General features: G+C 48.8%; 1 protein-coding gene across 1 annotated transcript in view; it reads left to right on the top strand.

Annotated features, from left to right (window-relative positions):
• adamts17 (ADAM metallopeptidase with thrombospondin type 1 motif, 17) overlaps positions 1-23,723 on the top strand; it is a gene marked incomplete in the record, with an annotated part of 184,084 nt that overhangs the window by 61,437 nt on the left and 98,924 nt on the right.

Here is a 23,723-nt window from a genome sequence, read left to right as displayed (position 1 = left end):
TGGAATCAGGCGCAGAGAGCAGGGTTCAGTCTTTCCTTCAAACTTATTCCCCAGTGCAACAAAACAGTCACGCCAACACACAGGGCGTATAATAGTCCGGAGAATAAATGTACAAATAACTCACACCATCAAACACAGAGTAACACAAACAAGCCCGCACAAATACCCAGCAGGCCTAGTGCCCTTAAATACCATACAAACAAACCCTAATACAAAACAGGTGTACCCAATTACCCAATAACCAAAAACAAACGGAAAGGAAATCGATGGCAGCTAATAGGCCGGCGACGACGACCGCCGAGCACCGCCCGAACAGGAAGAGGCACCGTCTTCGGCAAGGTTCGTGACAGTACCCCCCCCCTGACGCGCGGCTCCCGCAGCGCGCCGACCCCGGCCTCGAGGACGACCCGGAGGACGAGGCGCAGGGCGATCCGGGTGGAGGCGATGGAAATCCCTCAAGAGGGAAGGATCTAAAATGTCCCTCCCCGGTACCCAGCACCTCTCCTCCGGACCGTACCCCTCCCAGTCCACGAGGTCCTGCAGGCCCCTCACCCGGCATCTCGAGTCCAGAATAGCTCGTACTGTGTACGCCGGGGACCCCTCGATGTCCAGAGGGGGTGGAGGGACCTCCGGTACCTCACTGTCTTGTAGGGGACCAGCTACCACCGGCCTGAGGAGAGACACATGAAACGAGGGGTTAATACGATAATAAGAGGGAAGTTGCAATCTATAACACACCTCGTTTATCCTCCTCAGGACTTTAAATGGCCCCACACACTGCGGCCCCAGCTTCCGGCAGGGCAGGCGGAGGGGCAGGTTTCGGGTCAAGAGCCAGACCCTGTCCCCTGGTGCGAACACCGGGGCCTCGCTGCGGTGGCGGTCAGTGTCTCTCTTCTGCCGTTCACTGGCCTGCCTGAGAGGATCCTGGACTGCCCGCCAGGTCTCTCTAGAGCGCTGTACCCACTCCTCCACCGCAGGAGCCTCGGTCTGACTCTGATGCCACGGAGCCAGGACCGGCTGGTAGCCCAGTACGCATTCGAATGGCGACATATTCGTGGACGAATGTCGAAGAGAGTTCTGGGCCAACTCTGCCCACGGGACGTACCTCGCCCATTCTCCTGGCCGGTCCTGGCAATACGACCTCAGAAACCTGCCCACTTCCTGGTTTACTCTCTCCACCTGCCCATTACTTTCGGGGTGATAACCAGAGGTAAGGCTGACCGAGATCCCCAGACGCTCCATAAACGCCTTCCAAACCCGAGACGATATCCTCTGGAACCCCATAGTGCCGGAAGACGTGGGTAAATAGAGCCTCTGCAGTCTGTAGGGCCATAGGGAGACCAGGCAATGGGAGGAGACGGCAGGACTTAGAGAACCGATCCACAACGACCAGAACGGTAGTGTTCCCCTGAGATGGGGGAAGATCAGTAAGGAAATCTACCGAGAATGGGACCATGGCCGTTGTGGAACCGGGAGGGGCTGTAACTTCCCTCGAGGAAGGTGCCTAGGAGCCTTACTCTGGGCGCATACCGAACAGGAAGAGACATAGAGCCTCACATCCCTAGCTAAGGTGGGCCACCTGTATTTCCCCCTAAGACCCCGCACTGTCCTATCATTCCCCGGATGACGGTAGTGTGTGGGCCTACCGAATCAACTTTTCACGGACACCAAGCGGTACGTAACTTCTACCAGTCGGACACTGTGTAGGCGCAGGTTCAACCCTCAACGCTCGCTCGATGTCCGCGTCCACCTCCCATACCACTGGGGCCACCAGCCGAGAGGCTGGAAGGATGGGAGTGGGTTCGATGGCCCGGTCCTCGGTGTCATAGAGACGGGACAGCGCGTCGGCCTTAGTGTTGAGGGAACCTGGTCTGTAAGAGATCGTAAATCTAAAACGTGTAAAGAACATGGCCCACCTAGCCTGACGCGGATTCAGTCTCCTCGCTGCTCGAATATACTCCAGATTACGGTGGTCAGTCCAGATGAGAAAAGGGTGTTTAGCCCCCTCTAGCCAGTGTCTCCACACCTTCAGGGCTTTTACCATAGCTAGTAACTCCCGGTCCCCCACATCATAGTTCCGCTCCGCCGGACCCAGCTTCTTAGAAAAGAAAGCGCAGGGACGGAGCTTCGGTGGCGTACCCGAGCGCTGAGACAGCACGGCTCCAACCCCAGCCTCGGACGCATCCACCTCCACTATGAATGCTAACGAAGGGTCCGGATGCGCCAACACGGGAGCCCCAGTGAACAGTGTCTTCAACTGGTTGAAGGCTCCATCAGCCTCTGCTGACCACTGCAGACGCACCGGCCCCCCCTTTAGCAGTGAGGTAATGGGCGCCGCTACTTGGCCAAAACCCCGGATAAACCTCCGGTAGTAATTGGCAAACCCTAAAAATCGCTGCACCTCCTTTACCGTGGTCGGAGTCGGCCAATTACGCACGCCGTTAACGCGGTCACACTCCATCATCATCCCCGAGCTGGAAATGCGATAACCCAGGAAGGAAACGGCTGGTTTGGAGAACACACATTTCTCAGCCTTGACGTATAGGTCATGCTCCAGCAGTCGCCCAAGAACCCTGCGCACCAGGGAAACATGCGCGGCGCGTGTGGCAGAATAAATCAAGATGTCATCAATATACACTACCACACCCTGCCCGTGCAAGTCCCTGAGAATCTCATCTACAAAGGATTGGAAGACGGCTGGAGCATTCATCAACCCATACGGCATGACGAGGTACTCATAGTGGCCTGATGTGGTACTAAACGCTGTTTTCCACTCGTCTCCTCCCCGAATACGCACCAGATTATACGCGCTCCTGAGGTCCAGTTTTGTGAAGAAACGCGCTCCGTGGAATGATTCCACCGCCGTAGCGATGAGAGGTAGCGGATAACTAAAACCCACTGTGATCGAATTGAGACCTCGATAATCAATGCACGGACGCAGACCTCCCTCCTTTTTCCTTACAAAAAGAAACTTGAGGAGACGGGTGACATGGAGGGCCGAATGTACCCCTGTCTCAGAGCTTCCGTGACATATGTTTCCATAGCCACCGTCTCCTCCTGTGACAGCGGGTACACATGACTCCGGGGAAGTGCAGCGTTCTCCTGGAGGTTTATCACGCAATCCCACCGTCGATGAGGTGGTAATTTGGTCGCCCTCTTCTTACTAAAAGCGATAGCCAAATCGGCATATTCTGGGGGAATGCGCACGGTGGAAACCTGGTCTGGACTCTCCACCGTCGTGGCACCGATGGAAACTCCTATACACCTCTCTGAACACTCGTCTGACCACGCCTTAAGAGCCCCCTGTTTCCAGGAAATAAGGGGATTGTGAATAGCCAGCCAGGGAACCCCCAACACCACCGGAAACCCAGGTGAATCAATAAGGTAGAAACTGATCCTCTCCCTATGATTCCCCTGCGTTACCATGTCCAGCGGAATCGTGGCCTCCCTGACCAACCCTGACCCTAACGGTCGGCTATCTAAGGAGTGCACGGGGACAGGTGGGTCTATCTGTACTAACGGAATACCCAATTTACGGGCGAGTCCACGATCCATAAAACTCCCAGCTGCGCCTGAATCGAATAGCGCCTTATGCTGAAGGGAGGGGAAAAACGCAGGAAAAAAAATTAACAAAAACATGTGACCAACAGGGAGCTCTGGGTGAGTTTGGTGCTTACTCACCTGGGGTGGCCGAGGAGTGTTCCGCCGACCCTCTCGACTCCCAGAGGGACTCCTCCAACACCGGTCCGAAGTGTGTCCTCTCCGTCCACAATAGGAGCAGGAGGAGCCCCCTCTGATCCCCCTAGATGCAGCTCCTCCCAACTCCATCGGAGTGGGAGTGGGAGAGCTGGAAGGTGGAATTAACAGGACCCCTTCTGAACGCCAGCGGGCAGCTAGCAGGTTGTCCAATCGAATAGACATGTCTATTAGTTCATCCAGGGAGAGAGTTGTGTCCCTGCAAGCTAGCTCCCGGCGGACGTCCTCCCGGAGACTACACCGGTAATGGTCCATCAGGGCCCTGTCATTCCACCCAGCACCAGCAGCTAGGGTCCTAAACTCCAACGCGAAGTCCTGTGCGCTCCTCGTCTCCTGTCTGAGGTGGAACAGTCGCTCACCCGCCACTTTACCCTCTGGTGGATGATCGAACACAGCTCGGAAACGGCGGGTGAACTCCAGGTAGTTGTCCCGAGCCGAGTCTGGACTGTTCCAGACCGCGTTAGCCCAGTCCAGGGCCCTGCCCGTTAAACAGGAGACGAGGAGGCTCACACTCTCCTCACCCGAGGGAGCCGGACGCACGGTAGCCAGGTAGAGCTCTAGCTGGAGCAAAAATCCCTGGCACCCAGCCGCCGCTCCATCGTACTCCCTCGGGGGGGAGAGACGCAGTGCGCCGGACCCAGAGGATGACGTAGGTGGAGTAGGTGATGTCGGCAGTGGGGGACCTGGGGTAGACGTCGGTAGGCCACTCCTCTCCCATCGTTCCATCCTCTCCATCATCTGGTCCATCGCGGTACCAATCCGATGGAGGACCGCTGTGTGGTGGTGAACGCGCTCCTCCATAGTGGGGAGAGGGATGGTCGCTGCTCCTGCTGATTCCATTTTGGTGGTGCGGGCTTCTGTTACGATCAATTAGGAGTGGTGGTGGGTGGAATCAGGCGCAGAGAGCAGGGTTCAGTCTTTCCTTCAAATTTATTCCCCAGTGCAACAAAACAGTCACGCCAACACACAGGGCGTATAATAGGTTGCCGGTCCAAACAACAGGACAAAATAGTCCGGAGAATAAATGTACAAATAACTCACACCATCAAACACAGAGTAACACAAACAAGCCCGCACAAATACCCAGCAGGCCTAGTGCCCTTAAATACCATACAAACAAACCCTAATACAAAACAGGTGTACCCAATTACCCAATAACCAAAAACAAACGGAAAGGAAATCGATGGCAGCTAATAGGCCGGCGACGACGACCGCCGAGCACCGCCCGAACAGGAAGAGGCACCGTCTTCGGCAAGGTTCGTGACAGTCTCTCCGCCCCACTATAACTGTAATCTGTCTGTCTCTCCACCCCACTGTAACTGTAATCTGTCTGTCTCTCCGCCCAACTATAACTGTAAAATTACAGAATTTCCACGTGGGCGAGGATATTGAAAATTTAATCAAAGCCTACTAGATGATAAATTGTTTAGAATTAGGACAGAATAATTTATAAATGACTTTTTTCAGACATAACATAGGTACAGCAGATCCCCTTATTGTATGGGACACTTTTAAGTGTGCGTTTAGAGGCCATGCAATTCAGTACTCATCTATAAAACAAAAACAATTCAGATCAAAAGAGTACAGTTAGATAGCAATAAAATCTGTACCATAGAGGCACAGAATAATCCACTATCGGCATATCTATTTATTATTGCCATCGAAATGTTAGCTGTTAAAATGAGATTAAACAATAATATTAAGGGATTAGAAATCCGTGGCTTAAAAACAAAGAATTCATTGTACGCTGATGATTCATGTTTTCTTTTAAAACCACAATTAGAATCTCTCCACGGCCTCTTAGAGGATCTTGATACTTTTTCTATCCTCTCTGGATTAAATCCAAATTATGATAAGTGTTGGATCACTAAAAAATGCTAATTTACATTACCATGTAGTTTACCAATTAAATGGTCTGACAGAGATGTGGACATACTCAGTATACAAATCCCCAAAGAAAGAAATGATCTCACTCCAATACATTTTTATAGAAAGTTAGCAAAAATAGATAAGATCTTGCTACCATGGAAAGGAAAATACCTGTCTATTTGTGGGAAAATCACCCTGATTAACTCTTTAGTCACATCATAGTTGACCTATTTGTTTATGGTTTTGCCTACACCTAGTTACCTGCTTTTTAAATGATATGAACAAAAAAGATTCCATTTTATTTGGAATGGCAAGCCAGACAAAATGAAAAGGGCCTCTATTTATATAACGAATATGAATTCGGAGGGCAGAAATGATTACATATTAAAGCATTAGACCTCTCACTAATGGCATCAGTCATACAAAAGTTATACTTAAATCCAAACTGGTTCTCTAGTAAACTGGTAGGAATGTCTCATCCTGTGTTCAAGAAGGGCCTTTTCCCCTTTATACAGATTACACCTGCTGGTTGTTTGAAAAGGAAATCATCTCCAAAATATCTTTATTATTTAAACAAGCTTTCGAAAGTTGGTTGCAATTTCAGGTTAATCCACCTGAAAAGACAGAACAAATAATACAACAAATATTGTGGTTAAACTCAAATATACTAATTGATTAAAAAATATATTTTCGAAGAAAAAAAAAGAAAAAAAGGTATACTTTTAGTGAATGACATCATAAATAGGACTGGTGGAGTTATGTCACACATACAGCTAACACAGACATATGGACATGTCTGCTCTACCCAAAATTACAACCAATTCATTACCTTTCTGCATTATCACAGAAGGGTAGCCTAGTGGTTAGAGCGTTGGACTAGTAACCGAAAGGTTGCAAGTTCGAATCCCCGAGCTGACAAGGTACAAATCTGTCGTTCTGCCCCTGAACAGGCAGTTAACCCACTGTTCCTAGGCCGTCATTGAAAATAAGAATTTGTTCTTAACTGACTTGCCTAGTAAAATACAGACCTCTACATGCTTTGTAAGTAGGAAAACCTGCAAAATCGTCAGTATCAAATACTTGTTCTCCCCACTGTACTACTACCACTACTACCCCCTACCACTACTACCACTACTATCCACTACCACTACTATCCACTACCACTACTATTCCCTACCATTACTACTACTACCACTACTATCCCCTACCACTACTACCCCCTACCACTACTATCCCCTACCATTACTACCACTACTACCCCCTACCACTACTATTCCCTACCACTACCACTACTATTCCCTAACATTACTACCACTACTACCACTACTATCCCCTACGATTACTACCACTACTACCACTACTATCCCCTACCACTACTACCACTACTATCCCCTACCACTACTACCACTACTACCACTACTATCCCCTACCACTACTACCACTACTATCCCCTACCACTACTACCACTACTATCCCCTACCACTACTACCACTACTATTCCCTACCACTACTACCACTACTACCACTACTATTCCCTACCACTACTATTCCCTACCACTACTATTCCCTACCACTACTACCACTACTATTCCCTACCACTACTACCACTACTATCCCCTACCACTACTACCACTACTATCCCCTACCACTACTATTCCCTACCACTACTACCACTACTATCCCCTACCACTACTACCACTACTATTCCCTACCACTACTACCACTACTACCACTACTACCACTACTATTCCCTACCACTACTACCACTACTATCCCCTACCACTACTACCACTACTATTCCCTACCACTACTACCACTACTACCCCCTACCACTACTAGCCCCTACCACTACCACTACTATCCCCTACCACTACTATTCCCTACCACAACTATCCCCTACCACTACTATCCCCTACCACTACCACTACTATTCCCTACCATTACTACCACTACTACCACTACTACTACTACTATCCCCTACCACTACTACCACTACTATCCCCTACCACTACTACCCCCTACCACTACTACCCCCTACCACTACTACCACTACTACCCCCTACCACTACTACCACCTCTACCACTACTACCACCTCTACCACTACTATCCCCTACCATTACTACCACTACCACTACTACCCCCCTACCACCTCTACCACTACTATCCCCTACCATTACTACCACTTCCACTACTACCACTACTACCCCCTACCACCTCTACCACTACTATCCCCTACCATTACTACCACTACTATCCCCTACCACTACTACCCCCTACCACTACTACCACTACTACCCCCTACCACTACTACCACCTCTACCACTACTATCCCCTACCATTACTACCACTACCACTACTACCCCCTACCACCTCTACCACTACTATCCCCTACCATTACTACCACTTCCACTACTACCACTACTACCCCCTACCACCTCTACCACTACTATCCCCTACCATTACTACCACTACTATCCCCTACCACTACTACCCCCTACCACTACTACCACTACTACCCCCTACCACCTCTACCACTACTATCCCCTACCATTACTACCACTACTACCCCCTACCACTACTATCCCCTACCACTACTACCACTACCACCCCCCCTACCACTACTACCACTACCTACCCCCTACCACTACTATCCCCTACCACTACTATCCCCTACCACTACTACCACTACCACCCCCCCTACCACTACTACCACTACTACCCCCTACCACTACTACCACCTACCACTACTACCACCTCTACCCCTTACAACTACTGCCACTACTACCCCCTACCACTACTACCTACCCCTTCTAATACTACCCCTTACAACTACTACCACTACTACCCACTACCACTACTACCCCTTACAACTACTGCCACTACTACCCCTTACAACTACTGCCACTACTACCCCTTACAACTACTGCCACTACTACCCCCTACCACTACTACCCCTTACAACTACTGCCACTACTACCCCTTACAACTACTGCCACTACTCCCCCTACCACTACTACCCCCTACCACTACTGCCACTACTACAACTTCTACCACTACTACCCCCTACCACTACCCCCTACCACTACTACCCACTAGTACCATTACTACCACTACAACCCCCTACCACTACTACCACTACTACTCACTACCATTACTACCACTACAACCCCCTGCCACTACTACCACTACTACTCACTACCACTACTACCACTACTACCACATACATGAAATTAGAGTAGGCCCTCTTTTTGTTCACCTGGAAAATCCAGTATCAACTTTTCATGTAATTTATGAACAGGATCTCCCTGAAAGCCTCTGGTGGTGTGCAGTGATAACCCCACCTGGCAGGTGTGTGAGTGTGAGGAACTTTGACTTCCTCTGCTTTGAAGCTCACTCATACTTTCTGCTGGTGTGTGTTCCTCGCCTGCAGCCATGGTTTGAGCTCCTGAGATCAAGATCTAACAGTAACTGTACTGTGTGTGTATTGTGTGTGTACTGTGTGTGTGTACTTTGTGTGTGTACTGTGTGTGTGTGTGTACTGTTTCTGTACTGTGTGTGTACTGTGTGTGTGTGCTGTGCTGTGTGTGTACTGTGTGTGTAATGTGTGTGTACTGTGTGTACTGTGTGTGTGTGTGTGTGTGTTCTCACATCATCCAACACCCCAGGTTGTATTGTAAACATACTAACACATACACTGGTCAGTGACCCTAGTCTGTTAATCTCTGACTCTCTCGACCCTAGCTGAGTGAAATACTTGTTTCCATCCCTCCTTTCTTCTCTTCTATTTTTCTGCCCGTTATCCTCTCTTCTCATTCAGCTGGTTCTCTCCTCCTTTCAACAACATGTTCTGACATGGATGTGGTCTGTTTGTTCACACTGAGTACTTCTCTATCCACCCCCATTCCACCCTCCCTCACCTTCTACCAACTCCCTCCCTCCCTCCCTCCCTCCCTCCCTCCCTCCCTCCCTCCCTCCCTCCCTCCCTCCCTGCCTCCCTCCCTCCCTCCCTCACTTTCCACCAACTCCCTCCCTCCCTCACTTTCCACCAACTCCCTCCCTCCCTCCCTCCCTCCCTGCCTCCCTCACCTCCCTCCCTCCCTCCCTCCCTCCCTCCCTCCCTCCCTCCCTCCCTCCCTCCCTCACTTTCCACCAACTCCCTCCCTCCCTCACTTTCCACCAACTCCCTCCCTCCCTCACTTTCCACCAACTCCCTCCCTCCCTCCCTCACTTTCCACCAACTCCCTCCCTCCCTCACTTTCCACCAACTCCCTCCCTCCCTTTCCACCACCTCCCTCCCTCCCTCCCTCCCTCCCTCCCTCCCTCCCTCCCTCCCTCCCTCCCTCCCTCCCTCCCTCCCTCCCTTTCCACCAACTCCCTCCCTCCCTCACTTTCCACCAACTCCCTCCCTCCCTCACTTTCCACCAACTCCCTCCCTCCCTCCCTCACTTTCCACCAACTCCCTCCCTCCCTCCCTCCCTCCCTCCCGCACTTTCCACCAACTCCCTCCCTCCCTCCCTCACTTTCCACCAACTCCCTCCCTCCCTCCCTCCCTCCAATCAAATCAAGGTGTATTTATACGCATCACATTTCAGACATGGAATGCTATACAATGTGCTTTATAGGAAAAAAATAATTAAAAAATGAAAAATAATAAATTAAAAATTTAAATTAAAACTGAAATATTTACTACACAACAAACATAAGATAAAAATGTAAAGAATAACAATAAAAACTGAATGGCTAAAAAGCATCCTAAGGAAATGCAAAGCTAAACATATGCGTTTTAAGACTCTTTTAAATATGTCCACAGTTTCAGCCCCCCTCAGATTCTCTGTCAGGCTGGTCCTGAGACTGGGGGCATAGTAACTAAAGGCTGCCTCTCCATGCCTCTTGGTCCTAGGCTTTGGGAGAGTTAAAAGGCCAGAGGACCTGAGGGACCTACTGGGTACATAACGTAAAAGCATGTCTGACATGTATTGGGGTGCACGATCGTGGATTGATTTAAAAACCATTAGAAGAATCCTAAAATGAATTGTAAAACTGTCAGCCCGTGCAGAGACCTTAACATCTGTGTAATGTGTGCTGTCCTTCCCTCCCATAGGAATCTTATACATGTTTTGGGATGATATAATATACGTTTTGAGGTGTTCAGAGGCCCATTGTGAGGTTGGATTGTTTCAAAAGGGACTGTTGACCACTATCATCTACCATAATACCACATTGGTACCCCAGGTAATCTTAGGTTTTATTACTGCATTGTCGGAACTAGAAGCACAAGCATTTCGCTACACTCGCATTAACATCTGCTAACCATGTGTATGTGACCAATACATTTGATTTGATTTGATAATGGAAACATAGCCAGCTGAAAGCCACTCTGATGTCATCATCTCAAAGGCTCTCCTGTCTGTCACTCCTGGGTCTCTCTTGACACCCGTTGTGGTTCTTGTCTTTGGAACAGGTGACACTGTTAGTAGCAAAACATCAGTAAAGGGGAGAATATTCTGGATGACTCTGATTGGTCCTGTTTTCCTCATTCTCTCTCAGTTCTGTGTCTCATGCATTATTATCATCGTAATGGTGTGAAACCTGCAGCCACTAGTCATGCCTGGTCCTGCTATGTACCAGACTGTACAACACAGTACTATTACTGTAAGGGTTAAACCTTAAACTCTGGTCCTAATCTGTACCATAACTGTAAGGGTTAAATCTTAAACTCTGGTCCTAATCTGTACCATAACTGTAAGGGTTAAACCTTAAACTCTGGTCCTAATCTGTACCATTTCTGTAAGGGTTAAACCTTAAACTCTGGTCCTAATCTGTACCATTTCTGTAAGGGTTAAACCTTCAATGCCTGGTCCTAATCTGTACCATTACTGTAAGGGTTAAATCTTAAACTCTGGTCCTAATCTGTACCATAACTGTAAGGGTTAAACCTTAAACTCTGGTCCTAATCTGTACCATTTCTGTAAGGGTTAAACCTTAAACTATGGTCCTAATCTGTACCATTTCTGTAAGGGTTAAACCTTCAATGCCTGGTCCTAATCTGTACCATTACTGTAAGGGTTAAAACTTAAACTCTGGTCCTAATCTGTACCATAACTGTAAGGGTTAAACCTTAAACTATGGTCCTAATCTGTACCATTTCTGTAAGGGTTAAACCTTAAACTCTGGTCCAAATCTGTACAATTTCTGTAAGGGTTCAACCTTAAACTCTGGTCTTAATCTGTACCATAACTGTAAGGGTTAAACCTTCAATGCCTGGTCCTAATCTGTACCATTACTGTAAGGGTTAAACCTTAAACTCTGGTCCTAATCTGTACCATTACTGTAAGGGTTAAACCTTCAATGCCTGGTCCTAATCTGTACCATTACTGTAAGGGTTAAACCTTCAATGCCTGGTCCTAATCTGTACCATTACTGTAAGGGTTAAACCTTAAACTCTGGTCCTAATCTGTACCATTACTGTAAGGGTTAAACCTTAAACTCTGGTCCTAATCTGTACCATAACTGTAAGGGTTAAACCTTCAATGCCTGGTCCTAATCTGTACCATAACTGTAAGGGTTAAACCTTCAATGCCTGGTCCTAATCTGTACCATAACTGTAAGGGTTAAACCTTCAATGTCTGGTCCTAATCTGTACCATAACTGTAAGGGTTAAACCTTATGCTAACCTCATGCTAGGTACAATGTTGTACCATAAATCTACTATCTACGTTAGGTAATCTTCCTAAAGGGAATTTGAACAAGAACACTCCTGCTCTTTGTGCTACTATGCCATATTATAATCACAGGCTCGTAAAAAGCTCTGTTCCGTCTCTCTCCCTGTCCTTCTGCTTCTCTCCACCTCCCCCTCTCCTCCTGCTTCTCTCCACCTCTCCCCCTCTCCTTCTGCTTCTCTCCCCCTCTCCTCCTGCTTCTCTCCCACTCTCCTCCTGCTTCTCTCCACCTCCCCCCTCTCCTCCTGCTTCTCTCCCCTTCTCCTCCTGCTTCTCTCCACCTCCCCCCTCTCCCCCTGCTTCTCTCCACCTCCCCCCTCTCCTCCTGCTTCTTTCCACCTCTGCCCCTCTCCCCTGCTTCTCTCCACCTCTCCCCCTCTCATTCTGCTTCTCTCCACCTCCCCCCTCTCCTCCTGCTTCTCTCCACCTCTCCCCCTCTCCTTCTGCTTCTCTCCCCCTCTCCTCCTGCTTCTCTCCCACTCTCATCCTGCTTCTCTCCACCTCCCCCCTCTCCTCCTGCTTCTCTCCCCTTCTCCTCCTGCTTCTCTCCACCTCCCCCCTCTCCCCCTGCTTCTCTCCACCTCCCCCCTCTCCTCCTGCTTCTTTCCACCTCTGCCCCTCTCCTCCTGCTTCTCTCCACCTCCCCCCTCTCCTCCTGCTTCTCTCCCCTTCTCCTCCTGCTTCTCTCCCCCTCTCATTCTGCTTCTCTCCACCTCTCCTCTCTCCTCCTGCTTCTCTCAACCTCTCTCCCTCTCCTCCTGCTTCTCTCCACCTCCCCCTCTCCTCCTGCTTCTCTCCACCTCTCCACCTCTCCCCCTGCTTCTCTCCACCTCTCCCCCTCTCCTCCTGCTTCTCTCCCCCTTTCCACCTCTCCTACTGCCTCTCTCCCCCTCTCCTCGTGCGTCTCTCCCCCTCTCCCCCTCTCCTCCTGCTTCTCTCCCCCTTTCCACTTCTCCTACTGCCTCTCTCCCCCTCTCCTCCTGCTTCTCTCCCCCTCTCCTCCTGCTTCTCTCCCCCTTTCCACCTCTCCTACTGCCTCTCTCCCCTTCTCCTCCTGCTTCTCTCCCCCTCTCCCCCTCTCCTCCTGCATCTCTCCCCCTTTCCACCTCTCCTACTGCCTCTCCCCCCCTCTCCTCCTGCTTCTCTCCCCTTCTCCTCCTGCTTCTCTCCATCTCCCCCCTCTCATTCTGCTTCTCTCCACCTCTCCTCTCTCCTCCTGCTTCTCTCAACCTCTCCCCCTCTCCTCCTGCTTCTCTCCCCCTCTCCTCCTGCTTCTCTCCCCCTTTCCACCTCTCCTACTGCCTCTCTCCCCCTCTCCTCCTGCTTCTCTCCCCCTCTCCCACTCTCCTCCTGCTTCTCTCCCCCTTTCCACCTCTCCTACTGCCTCTCCCCCCCTCTCCTCCTGCTTCTCTCCACCTCCCCCTCTCATTCTGCTTCTCCCCACCTCTCCTCTCTCCTCCTGCTTCTCTCAACCTCTCCCCCTCTCCTCCTGCTTATCTCCCCCTCTCCCCCTCTCCTCCTGCTTCTCTCCCCCTTTCCACCTCTCCTACTGCCTCTCCCCCCCTCTCCTCCTGCTTATCTCCCCCTTTCCACCTCTCCTACTGCCTCTCCCCCCCTCTCCTCCTGCTTCTTTCCCCTTCTCCTCCTGCTTCTCTCCACCTCCCCCCTCTCATTCTGCTTCTCTCCACCTCTCCTCTCTCCTCCTGCTTCTCTCAACCTCTCCCCCTCTCCTCCTGCTTCTCTCCCCCTCTCCCCCTCTTCTCCTGCTTCTCTCCCCCTTTCCACCTCTCCTACTGCCTCTCTCCCCCTCTCCTCCTGCTTCTCTCCCCCTCTCCCCCTCTCCTCCTGCTTCTCTCCCCCTTTCCACCTCTCCTACTGCCTCTCCCCCCCTCTCCTCCTGCTTCTCTCCCCTTCTCCTCCTGCTTCTCTCCACCTCCCCCCTCTCATTCTGCTTCTCTCCACCTCTCCTCTCTCCTCCTGCTTCTCTCAACCCCCTCTCCCCCTCTCCTCCTGCTTCTCTCCCCCTTTCCACCTCTCCTACCGCCTCTCCCCCCCTCTCCTCCTGCTTCTCTCCCCCTCTCCACCTCTCCTACTGCCTCTCTCCCCCTTTCCACCTCTCCTCCTGCTTCTCTCCCCCTTTCCACCTCTCCTACTGCCTCTCTCCCCCTCTCCCCCTGCTTCTCTCCCCCTCTCCCCCTCTCCTCCTGCTTCTCTCCCCCTTTCCACCTCTCCTACTGCTTCTCTCCCCCTCTCCCCCTCTCCTCCTGCTTCTCTCCCCCTTTCCACCTCTCCTACTGCCTCTCTCCCCCTCTCCCCCTGCTTCTCTCCCCCCTCTCCCCCTGCTTCTCTCCCCCTTTCCACCTCTCCTACTGCCTCTCTCCCCCTTTCCTCCTCTCCTCCTGCTTCTCTCCCCCTTTCCACCTCTCCTACTGCCTCTCCCCCTTTCCACCTCTCCTACTGCCTCTCTCCCCCTCTCCTCCTGCTTCTCTCCCCCTCTCCTCCTGCTTCTCTCCCCCTCTCCTCCTGCTTCTCTCCCCCTCTCCTCCTGCTTCTCTCCCCCCTCTCCACCTCTCCTCCTGCCTCTCCCCCTCTCCTCCTGCTTCTCTCCCCCTCTCCCCCTCTCCTCCTGCTTCTCTCCCCCTCTCCACCTCTCCTCCCCCTCTCCCCCTCTCCTACTGCTTCTCTCCCCCTCTCCCCCTCTCCTCCTGCTTCTCTCCCCCTCTCCCCCTCTCCTACTGCCTCTCTCAACCTCTGCCCACCAACCTCTGCCCACCCATCTGTAAAATCCAGTATTAACTTTTCATGTAATTTATGACCAGGACCTCCCTCAAAGCCTCTGGTGATGTACAGTGATAAACTCACCTGGCAAGTGTGTGTGCATGCGTGCATGTGTGTGTGTGTGAGGAAGCTTGTGTGTGTGAGGAATGCCTGGTCCTAACCTGTACCATAACTGTAAGGGTTATACTTATACTAACCTCATGCTAGGTACAATGCTGTACCATAATCTACTAGCTACATAAGGTCATCTTCCTGTAGTGGAACTTGAACGAGAACATTCCTGCTCTTTGTGCTCCTCTAAGACCATGTGTGTGTGTGTGGGTGGATGTGTGAATGTGTGTGTGTGTGTGTGGGTGGATGTGTGAATGTGTGTGTGTGTGTGTGGGTGGATGTGTGAATGTGTGTGTGTGTGTGTGGATGGATGTGTGAATGTGTGTGTGTGTGTGTGGGTGGATGTGTGAATGTGTGTGTGTGTGTGTGGATGGATGTGTGAATGTGTGTGTGCCACTTTGAACCATACTATAATCACAGGCTCCAATGCCTCTTTCCCTCTCTCCACCTCTATCCCTCTCAGCTTTGTAGTCTGTGTGCACTAGCGTCAGAGAGAGAGAGAGAGAGAGAGAGTGTGTGTGTGTGTGTGTGTGTGTGTGTGTGTGTGTGTGTGTGTGTGTGTGTGTGTGTGTGTGTGTGTGTGTGTGTGTGTGTGTGTGTGTGTGAGTGTGTGATGAATGGGGTTGGGTTTGGTTGATTCCTGTGTTTATTGTCTTATTGGTGCTTATCAAAACAGCTGGGCCCCCTGCTCTCTGTGAGGGAGAGATGGAAGGGAAGGAAGAGAGAGAGAGAGCGCAAGAGTGAGCGAGAGAGAGTAGTTGAAGCATTATCCTGGTAGTGACAACATCCTATTTCCTGTGTTCTGTTTACTAGTGTGTGTGCGTAAGGGAGGTAGGACCAACACCACTACTGTATACATTGCCGTGAAAAAGTTATGCAACACCCAATGCCCCTGTGTAAAAAGTGATTCCCCGTTGCATTCAATAACTGGTTGGTGTGTGTTACATGGAGTCCAGCAGGGTCAATCCAGGGTGATTGTGTGTGTGTGTATGTATGTGTGTGTGTGTGTGTGTGTGTGTGTGTGTGTGTGTGTGGGTTGCAGAGAGGGCAGTAGGGTCAGGCAGTAGTGAGTCCTCACAAAGCCGTCTGTCCCAGTTCTGCAGAGCCAGCCCAGACACTAGCTAGTGTTTCCATTGACGTGCTATAGTGCTGGGTTGTGTTGAGCTGACAGTGCTTGTCCACTCCCCACTAGTGGATTCAGCATGTCAATGGAAGGCCCTTCATGTTCTAATGGCTAATTAGCTCAGTGGAAATCATTAGAATAAACTTGCCTGTGTGCAGCGGAGTGCTTGTGTGTTTAGATCCATGATAAGGCTTTCCTCCTCTCTAGAGGCTGTCTGGATGGATGGGCAGCCATCGTTGTGAGGCCAGACACACACACACACACACACACACAAACACACCGAGCATTTGATCAGCCAGCTCTCCACAGTTACCGCTGAGTCTAATGTGACCAGTGCAGTGAGAAACACAACACTGCAGATCTATGTCCTTTGTTCTGGGGCTTTAGCCTCAGAAGTGCTGGCTTGGACGAATCTTTGAAGCCTCAAAAAACTCAGCCATGCATTACCTCACAGTGTGATACACACACACACACACACACACACATACACACATACACACATACACACACACACACATACAGTGTCACTATCAGCAAAGCTTTTAGCTGGTTTGTAGGTCAACCAGCTAGCCAGTCGTTGTTGTTCATCGTTGGCTCGGGTGGTTGTTGTCCTTGATGATCTTTTTGGCCTTCCTGTGACATCGGGTGCTGTAGGTGTCCTGGAGGGAGAGCCCTGCAGTTATGGGCGGTGCAGTTGCTGTACCAGGTGGTGATACAGCCTGACAGGAAGCTCTCAATTGTGTATCTGTAAAAGTTTGTGAGGGTTTTAGGTGCCATGCCAAATTTCTTCAACCTCCTGAGGTTCTTGAAGACAAAAGCCATACACATACAATGTTTTGAGGGGATATTGCCAGCAATGATTGCCTCAAAATGTTCAATTGACCTGTATAAGTGTTAAGTAACGGTGTTAGACATTGACAAGAATATGCTAGCTAATGTGTTGGTTGCTAAGCTAGCAAGCCACTTACTCTAGCTAGTATAGTTAAGCAGCCATTACGTCAGCCCATTACAACATTCCTCCTCTGTACATGAATTTCTTTACAGTTGATTTGACCCTCCTAAATGTATAAGTTGCCATGTAAACAACCATTTAAAGCATGGCCTTGGGGTATTAAAACCCCAAAATAAACATTTTATTTGCATAAATCCATCCGAGATTCCTTCCTATAATTCGGGCAGATGACAGACATTATACGCACATAATTGCAGCCTTCGCGTAAGCATGCATGGTTATAAAACTGAAATGCAGTGGGGAAAACATGTAAGAATTCAAGGCAGCATCTGTGTTCATCCAGACTGACAATTCGGCCACTGTGGAAGGACTTTAGCGTATTGTTAAATCGTTTTACTGTCAAACGCTCCCTGAAACACTTCAGCGATCAGGCCTTTCTAATCGACCTGGCCGGGGTATCCTGGAAGGATATTGATCTCATCCCGTCAGTAGAGGATGCCTGGTTATTTATTTTTTAAATGCCTTCCTCGCCATCATAAATAAGCATGCCCCATTCAAGACATTTAGAACCAGGAACAGATATAGCCATTGGTTCTCTCCAGACCTGACTGCCCAACACAAAAGCATCCTATGGCTTTCTTCCTTAGCATCGAACAGCCCCCGTGATATGCAACTTTTCAGGGAAGCTAGAAACCAATATACACAGGCAGTTAGAAAAAGCCAAAGCAGAAATTTGCTTCCTGCAACACTAACTCAAAAAAGTTCTGGGACACTGTAAAGTCCATGGAGAATAAAATCACCTCCTCCCAGCTGCCCACTGCACTGAGGATAGGAAATACTGTCACCACCGATAAATCCACTATAATTGAGAATTTCAAAAAGCATTTTTCTACTGCTGGCCATTCTTTCCACCTGGCTACCCCTACCCCTTTCAACAGCACTGCACCCCTCACAGCAACTCGCCCAAGCCTTCCCCATTTCTCCTTCTCCCAAATCCAGTCAGCTGATGTTCTGAAAGAGCTGCAAAATCTGGACCCCTACAAATCAGCCGGGCTAGACAATCTGGACCCTTTCTTTCTAAAATTATCTGCCGAAATTTTTGCTACCCCTATTACTACCCCTACATTCCGGCCTGTTCAACCTCTCTTTTGTGTTGTCTGAGATTCCCAAAGATTCGAAGTCAACAAACAGATTACCGACCATTTCGAATCCCACCATACCTTCTCCGCCAAGCAATCTGGTTTCAGATCTGTCAGATCTGGTCATGGGTGCACCTCAGCCACGCTCAAGGTCCTAAACGATATCTTAACCGCCATCGATAAGAAACAATACTGTGCAGCCGTATTCATTGACCAAATGATTGCCTCGCCTGGTTCACCAACTACTTCTCTGATAGAGTTCAGTGTGTCAAATCGGAGGGCCTGTTGTCCGGGCCTCTGGCAGTCTCTATGGTGGTGCCACAGGGTTCAATTCTTAGACCAACTCTCTTCTTTGTATACATCAATGATGTCGCTCTTGCTGCTGGTGAGTCTCTGATCTACCTCTATGCAGACGACACCATTCTGTATACTTTTGGCCCTTGGACACTGTGTTAACAACCCTCCAGACGAGCTTCAATGCCATACAACTCTCCTTCTGTGGCCTCCAATTCCTCTTAAAGAAGACAATCTATTTTTACACACTTCAGCACTCGGCGGTCTTGTTCTGTGAGCTTGTATGGCCTACCACTTCGCGGCTGAGCCGTTATTGCTCCTAGACGTTTCCACTTCACAATACCAGAATTTTGACAAACTGACTTGTTGGACAGGTGGCATTCTATGATGGTGTCACGTTGAAAGTCACTGAGCTCTTTAGTGAGCCCATTTTACTGCCAATGTTTGTCTATGGAGATTGCATGGCGGTGTGCTCGATTTTATACACCTGTCAGTAACGGGTGTGGCTGAAATAGCTGAATCCACTCATTTGAAGGGGTGTCCCTATATAGTGTATATTGTGAGTACAATTATTATATTTCTTTCTTCAGCCATCATGCATAACTTTTGATAGATGGTTCAATAGTCAGTTGAATTCAAGTATGTAATATACATTTAAATTACGCCCCTGGTATTAGTCTGTTTCTTTATGATATATGACCTGGATATATTAAGTCCAAGTTTATGATCCAACATTATCCTTACATTGTCTTTCTATAGCATGGATGATCAACTAGATTCACTGTGCTCATCTCAACTAGTGACAACATGCACCCATATGCAGTAGGTGAGAGGTCAATGCAGATTGTCCTATATCAGGGATCATCAACTACATTCCGGCAGATTTCTACTTGAGCGATGGTCAGTGGGCCGGAACATCATTCTAATAATTTGTAGACTGTAAATTGAACGCAAGAAGCCCAAAAATATATAATATTTCAAATCAAATCAAATCAAGTATATTCGTCACGTGCGCCGAATACAACAGGTGTAGACCTTACAGTGAAATGCTTACTTACAGGCTCTAACCAATAGTGCAAAAAAGGTGTTAGGTGAACAATAGGTAAGTAAAGAAATAAAACAACAGTAAAAAGGAAGGCTATATACAGTAGCGAGGCTATAGAAGTAGCGAGGTTACATACAGACACCGGTTAGTCAGGCTGATTGAGGTAGTATGTACATGTAGATATGGTTGAAGTGACTATGCATATATGATGAACAGAGAGTAGCAGTAGCGTAAAAGAGGGTTGGCGGGTAGTGGGTGGCGGGACACAATGCAGATAGCCCGGTTAGCCACTGTCTCGGAGCACTGGTTGGTCGGCCCAATTGAGGTAGTATGTACATGAATGTATAGTTAAAGTGACTATGCATATATGATAAACAGAGAGTAGCAGCAGTGTAAAAAGAGGGGTTGGGGGGGCACGCAATGCAAATAGTCCAGGTAGCCATTTGATTACCTGTTCAGGAGTCTTATAGCTTGGGGGTAAAAGCTGTTGAGAAGCCTTGTTGTCCTAGACTTGGCACTCCGGTACTGCTTGCCATGCGGTAGTAGAGAGAACAGTCTATGACTGGGGAGGCTGGGGACTTTGACAATTTCTAGGGCCTTCCTCTGACACCGCCTGGTGTAGAGGTCCTGGATGGCAGGCTGCTTAGCCCCAGTGATGTACTGGGCCGTACGCGTTACCGTCTGTAGTGCCTTGCGGTCAGAGGCCGAGCAATTGCCGTACCAGGCAATGATGCAATTCTCTCAATTTGACAAAAACATAAGGATTTCAAACGTTGCTTACATTTGTATATGATCACATGTATTACTGTGCTAACTATTATGTGTGGGAATACTTGGGATCAGATATCCAAAATTAAAATCACTTGAAGCTAATTTGCTGGTGGTTTTTTTCTTCAAAAAACTAAATCAAGCCCTATAGTTGGGGAACCCTGCTCTATACTCCACCAAGGACAGTGGTCATTCCTACATTACTGTGTTAATCTCTACCAAGGACAGTGGTCATTCCTACATTACTGTGTTCATCTCTACCAAGGACAGTGGTCATTCCTACATTACTGTGTTAATCTCCACCAAGGACAGTGGTCATTCCTACATGACTGTGTTAATCTCCACCAAGGACAGTGGTCATTCCTACATTACTGTGTTCATCTCTACCAAGGACAGTGGTCATTCCTACATTACTGTGTTAATCTCCACCAAGGACAGTGGTCATTCCTACATTACTGTGTTCATCTCTACCAAGGACAGTGGACATTCCTACATTACTGTGTTCATCTCCACCAAGGTCAGTGGTCATTCCTACATGACTGTGTTAATCTCTACCAAGGACAGTGGTCATTCCTACATGACTGTGTTAATCTCCACCAAGGACAGTGGTCATTCCTACATTACTGTGTTAATCTCCACCAAGGACAGTGGTCATTCCTACATGACTGTGTTAATCTCCACCAAGGACAGTGGTCATTCCTACATGACTGTGTTAATCTCTACCAAGGACAGTGGTCATTCCTACATTACTGTGTTCATCTCTACCAAGGACAGTGGTCATTTCTACATTACTGTGTTAATCTCTACCAAGGACAGTGGTCATTTCTACATTACTGTGTTAATCTCTACCAAGGACAGTGGTCATTTCTACATTACTGTGTTAATCTAGCCTCTCCTCCTTTTGTGTATTTACATTCCAGCAGTTGGCTATTTCATTAAGAGAGAGCTACCATGTGTGTTAGTGTGTGTTAGTGTGTGTGTGTGTGTGTGTGTGTGTGTGTGTGTGTGTGTGTGTGTGTGTGTGTGTGTGTGTGTGTGTGTGTGTGTGTGCAGGCGTGCATGCGTGCGTGCATGTGCGTGAGCGAGAGAGCTCATCTCTAAACATTGACACAGCAAATATGTCAGTCCCTCTCTGTGGCTGCTGTGTGTCGTAGCATCAAGGCTGTCTGCACCAGGCTGCTGCTGTGTGTCGTAGCATCAAGGCTGTCTGCACCAGGCTGCTGCTGTGTGTCTTAGCATCAAGGCTGTCTGCACCAGGCTGCTGCTGTGTGTCGTAGCATCAAGGCTGTCTGCACCAGGCTGCTGCTGTGTGTCGTAGCATCAAGGCTGTCTGCACCAGGCTGCTGCTGTGTGTCGTAGCATCAAGGCTGTCTGCACCAGGCTGCTGCTGTGTGTCGTAGCATCAAGGCTGTCTGCACCAGGCTGCTGCTGTGTGTCTTAGCATCAAGGCTGTCTGCACCAGGCTGCTGCTGTGTGTCTTAGCATCAAGGCTGTCTGCACCAGGCTGCTGCTGTGTGTCATAGCATCAAACACCAAGGCTGTCTGCACCAGGCTGCTGCTGTGTGTCTTAGCATCAAGGCTGTCTGCACCAGGCTGCTGCTGTGTGTCTTAGCATCAAGGCTGTCTGCACCAGGCTGCACTGTGTGTTGTAGCATCAAGGCTGTCTGCACCAGGCTGCTGCTGTGTGTCGTAGCATCAAGGCTGTCTGCACCAGGCTGCTGCTGTGTGTCGTAGCATCAAGGCTGTCTGCACCAGGCTGCTGCTGTGTGTCGTAGCATCAAGGCTGTCTGCACCAGGCTGCTTAAAGGGCCTCAGGCGCGAGTGGAATAAGAAATGAAAGGAGAGCGAGAAAGAGACCGTGAAACTAGAATACAGAACAGAGAAATGTAAAACAGACATGTCTGTGGAGTCCAGACTCTCAGGCATAGCGAAGGTCAGGGGCAGAAGTCTTCAAGTAGATTATTACTTGCAGGTTAGAGATGTCAAATTGGGTTTAGCCACCGCCAAGTACCAAAAATAGTTTACGTTCTATTTCCATTTCCAACTTTTTAAAACTGAAATAAAACATTTGAAATGTCAGCTAAAGGTTTCACTCTCTCACAAATCAATCTAAGGTTTTCACTCTCACAAATCAATCTAAGGTTTCACTCTCTCACAAATCAATCTAAGGTTTTCACTCTCTCACAAATCAATCTAAGGTTTCACTCTCTCACAAATCAATCTAAGGTTTCACTCTCTCACAAATCAATCTAAGGTTTCACTCTCTCACAAATCAATCTAAGGTTTTCACTCTCTCACAAATCAATCTAAGGTTTTCACTCTCTCACAAATCAATCTAAGGTTTTCACTCTCTCACAAATCAATCTAAGGTTTTCACTCTCTCACAAATCAATCTAAGTTTTCACTCTCTCACAAATCAATCTAAGGTTTTCACTCTCTCACAAATCAAGAAGAAACTATATCCCAATTCTTTGTTTATATAATATATTATACTATTTTCTCAAATAAGCCTCTTGTCCTTGCTCTCATCCCCATCTCACTGCACCTTGTGGATGGACTATAGATCACTGGCATCCAGTTCTGGCTCTTCAAATCAAATGTTATTTGTCACATGCGCCAAATACACCTCACAGTGAAGTGCTTACTTACAAGCCCTTAAGCAACAATGCATTTCAAGAAAAATAAGTGTTCAGTAAAAAATAGATAAGTAAAAATATATCCTCACATGTAAAAGTGTTGCACATCCCAACTCCCCATGAGACACCCTCGGAGAGTGGGGTCATGACCAGGGTCTGCCGGAGCAATTAGGGTTGAGCAATTAGGGTTAAGTGCCTTGCTGAAGGGCACATCAACTGATGTTTCACCCTGTCGGCTCAGGGATTCGAACTAGCAACCTTTCAGTTACTGGTCCAATGCTGTAACATGTAGTGCAATAGGATGTCATTTGGGCACAGCCATGGAGAACCAGTATACTTTAGAGGCTCACACATAGCCCTGTGATCTTTTCCTGACTGGGTGACTTAACTTAGACTCAGAATGTCTCCAGGTCAGGAAGAACGTAGGGTGCTACCCATGCACCATGGCTTTAGGTCTGTCAGTAAAGACACAAGTGGTGGCTACTGCTACGGATATATATTTAGTAAGCCAATGCTTCATTAGGAGGCAATC

This window comes from Oncorhynchus kisutch, unplaced genomic scaffold, assembly GCF_002021735.2.
Source record: "Oncorhynchus kisutch isolate 150728-3 unplaced genomic scaffold, Okis_V2 Okis03b-Okis08b_hom, whole genome shotgun sequence".
Classification (NCBI taxonomy): Eukaryota; Metazoa; Chordata; class Actinopteri; order Salmoniformes; family Salmonidae; genus Oncorhynchus; species Oncorhynchus kisutch.
This window is presented reverse-complemented; position numbering and strand designations above follow the sequence as displayed.